The following is a 4,407-nucleotide window of genomic DNA, read 5'->3' on the forward strand; positions in this document are numbered from 1 at the left end:
GCATGCATGATGGTTTGAGCCTTCTCCACGTCCCACCGTCTACAGCCTCATCCGTCGCCGCCATGAAAATACAGGAATTGTTCTTCTACAGCTTTGAGCCATTTTTTCCGTTGATGATGATTTGCAATTTTATACGAAAACAAATTGCTGCAGTTTACGCTCAAACGGATTATATCTGGGTGTTTTATTGCTAGGAAAAAAACTCTTGAGGCTTTTTGAATATGGCATAGGCTTCATCGGAAAGCCAAGATACATACACTGTCTATTTCAAAAAAAAAAAAAAAAAAACACAACAACAACAACAAAAGAGAATAATGATGGAAAGAGATGGACAAAAAGGAGTCAGACATGAAGAAACCACCTTCTACAGGTAGAGATTGTGGATTGTCCTTCTATCTTTTCAAATGTGTCAAAAGTAAATAGAAATATAGAGTGCCATGAAGAGATTTAGTCATTTCCATTAAGGGTGTGTTTGGAAACCCGAAAAATGATTTCCGGAAATCATTTTTCTGGTTTTTGGTGTTTGGGAAGGGAGAGTCAATGGAAAATAGCATCTTGGTCAATAGAAAATGAGCCCCATTTTGTGAAAAATGACTTCCCCTTTTTTTTGGGAAGTCATTTTCCGGATTGCTTGTTCCTTCACCTTGGGCTCCCTTCCGCCTCTTTAACACAAACTGATCGCCGACGGACAGAGAAACCAGTTGACTGACGGTGACTGGTTTTGGACTGGCCGACGGCGACTGGTTACCAGTCCGCCAGGTTTCCAAACCAGTCGTGGCCGACTGGTTTCACGGAAACCAGTGACCAGTGAAACCGTTTTATTTTTTAATTTTTTTAAATATTTTTGTTGTGATTTTGTTGATTGTTATATTTGTTATAAATGTTGTTATATTTAAATAAATTAATTAAAATATTCAATTTTACAATTTTGTTCATTTTCCTGTCTATTTTCTGGAAAATGAACCAAACACTCAAAGATAGTTTTCTGCTTTGCAACCAAACACAAGAAAGGAAAATGATTTTTGGAAAATGACTCATTTTTCAAAAATTATTTTACAAAAGTCATTTTCCAGCTTTCCAAACACACCCTAAGAAAAGAACATAAGATCAAATTAGAACAAGAATCATTTTAAAATGTCAACAACTTAGAAGAGATTGAAGAAGTGTTACAGTAAATATGAAGACAGTTCTGTAGACAGTGATTTAAGTTGTGTTGCAGATATGAACATCCATTTATCTCTTTTGTAGTTTGTACTGCAATTTTTTTTGGTATTGTATTCAATAATAATAGTTGACTAAAAATATCCTTTTATTTTTTATTTGTTTGGATTGTATATAAATAGATATATTAGAGCATTCTTGGATTGAAATATGAAAATTTAATTAGTTTAGTCACATACAGGTACAGAGAGTTTAAGCGATGCAGTTTTTCAAGCTACTGTCAAAAACATGAAAGCAGCAATAGTAAAGACATTGAATGTTGGTTTAATTTATTTTACTTTTTTAGTATGAAAGCATGAAAGAAGCAATAATTATTAGTATGTATATAGGTTTTTTAGTTTTTGTAAAACAGTTTAGTTTCATTTATTTTGTTGTATTCATCTTTTACTGTAAACATAATTAGGAAGCAACCATTGCAGCTCAAGGAATTGCCTCAAAAACCAAATATGGCTACAGGATTTCAATAATATAAGATATTTAAGATTTTGAAGGTCCTACCGGGAGTCGAACCCAGGTCGCTGGATTCAAAGTCCAGAGTGCTAACCACTACACCATAGAACCAATTAATTGTCCAAATTATTGTTCACCTTTGTATTCCATTCCTCTATTTGGAAAATGCTTAAATCTTATGGCAAATAAGCACAAGTGCTAATGAGAATTGAACTTGGAAAATAATTTCGTTGTTGCCCAAATTCGAAACTTAAAATGTTAAACCTGGGTTTCGAACCAAAGAAAATGGTTTAATTTAGTTTAAAGTAAGGTTTGACCCCTTAACCTCATGATTAATATTTAAGATCTTTTCCAATTAGATCTAGGATATTGAAAAATCGAGGTTACTGTTAATAATCATGCATCCTTCCTTATTTTGAAATATAGACATGATTTGCATTGAAAGTGTAAGTATGCTACAGTTATTTCTCACAGTGTTTTAAAATAATTCAGATGTATTAATATATATACTATGTTCCTTACAATTACCATATATATACTGAATTAAAATTAACTGTATTAAAAGTTCAGTATAGAGAATTACCTTTGTTTTGCTTATGATGTTTCCGCTTAGACCCAATAATAAATGAAGATGTAATCTTCCTCATGTTGTGTTCAGAGAGTTTTTATCCAGGAATGTTTGGAGAGATATGTTTTGAAGATGTATGGAGTCCCTTATATACTTGACTCCATAAGTGTGTGAGATTTCGAGAAGAAGGTATACAGTTTCTTGAAAACTGATAAGTCACACCTTAAATATGTCTACTTTATTATAAATCTTGGAATACTAGCTATAAGTTTTATGTGTGGTAATAATGTCCAAGTATTCATGTTTCTCTGTTTTCAATTAATTGATATCTAAATCTAATGTAAATATAATTAAGTGTATAGTTCATTATTTTAAATTTGAAATTTTAACCTGTTTTAATTAATTCTTTTCTGATGTGTGTTTTAATCAGAAGCATTGTGAAGATAATGTCAGCTTTGGTTTTGAGACAGGATCTTAAGCACTTAATTCTACTAACATTTTGTTATATTATAACACATATATGTAACTAATTACTGTTGGATGAAGAAAGTCTATTACCAATAATTTTTAGAAATATTATTGCAATTATGATTTATTAATTAATTTGAATTTGTAGGAAAAGTTGGAGTATTCTCAATTTCCTATTTTAATCTGAGATGAAAATCACCTTAATCCCAAGCTATATTTGATAAGAGTCTTCATTTAAATAAAGTTGAGTGACGTCATATGAACTACAAATCTTGATCTCACCAGCTTCAATAAAATAAATATATTTAAAAAAAATATCTTTTTACAAAAATATAGAAATCAATTGAATTAGACTTGTAGCTTTCAATTTTTTAATATGACTTTGCAGGTTCAATATTTTGCATTCAAGAGTGACTGCCATTAACAATATATCTGCTAGACTTTCAGGTACACTCAAATTTTGATTTAAATCTTTTTTTAAGAGTTAAGAGTTTAATAAATCTGCTAGCTTGAAGAGTATGCATAGAAACAGATTGTGTTTGATTTTACTTGTGATTTCAATCTTGTTTTCAATCATGGATTGGATTGTGGGTGGGGAAGATAAAGTTCCACGTCCCGATCCACGATCGTGGATGAGAAAGTGGGAAAGATAAGTGATCAATCCACGCTCGTGGATTGGATCATGGATCGAGCTCAACGTGGAATTTGAAGAGGTTGCTTTGGAGGGAAAGCTATTTAAGCTAGGAGTAGATATTTTAAGAGGGGTTAGTCATTTTAGTGAGAGAATTTTCCTAGAATTTCAGCACTTAGAACATAGATTTACTGATGTACTTTCTCTCTCTAGTTACTCAATTTGTACTTTGAAGATCATATTGAAAGACAATTGTAGTTTGGATTCTACTTTCAATTTACTAGGTAATCTACTTTCTTGGTTTGAATCTCTATTTCAATTGCTTTTCAATTTGGTGAAAATAGGTTAAAATGATGCTTTCAATTTGTAGAATGATTAGCTAGGTTTTCATTTAGGAATTGAGTTGTGATTCTAAACATGATGCTAGTGTGAACTTCAATTCTAAATTAGGTTTATGCATTGCCATTGATTGATGAAATGTTCTTGCTATCTTTGATGAATTGTTTTGCTTCCTTTGAAAATGGTCAACTCTAGGATGTTTAAGGCACTGATTCTTAACAAGAGATTGCTAGAATCAATGTAGCTCCAACTCATTGATGTTTTCTTGCTTAGATTTCAAAAGATATAGGTAAGGAAAGAGGTGTAGGCAAGGTGTTTGTGAAAATGTCTCTTTGATCTTTGGTCACCTAGAAAGTGTTCAAAATCAAGAAGATGCCTAGTAGATCGGTAGGTGAAAGGTGTTAGCAACATCTCTCAAGAATCTCATCATTGCAAAGCATAAGACCTAAGTCATAAGAGCACTAGAAGCATCATGGCTAGATGAACAACTCATTCCTAAGCTTTTCGTTATTTGAATTCTAATACTTGCTTTCAATCTCGATTCTTGATACTACAACATGAACCAATTGTACTTGATTTTTCTCACTTTGTATATGACGAGTATGACTCTCTATTCCTTGACTTAAGCACTCATTAACGCTTCCAAATTTGCCTTCCTTTCAGAACGATACAAACCCAAAAATCACATCCTACATACATCTTTGACAAAAATATAGCATGTCAAATATGA

General features: G+C 31.9%; 1 non-coding gene across 1 annotated transcript; it reads right to left on the reverse strand.

Moving 5' to 3' along the window:
- Nucleotides 1–1,710: 1,710 nt before the first annotated feature.
- Nucleotides 1,711–1,782, reverse strand: TRNAQ-UUG. Its single transcript has one exon. It is a non-coding gene; the product is annotated as a tRNA-Gln (tRNA).
- Nucleotides 1,783–4,407: the final 2,625 nt, after the last annotated feature.

This window comes from Ipomoea triloba, chromosome 2 (assembly GCF_003576645.1).
Source record: "Ipomoea triloba cultivar NCNSP0323 chromosome 2, ASM357664v1".
In the NCBI taxonomy this organism is placed as follows: Eukaryota; Viridiplantae; Streptophyta; class Magnoliopsida; order Solanales; family Convolvulaceae; genus Ipomoea; species Ipomoea triloba.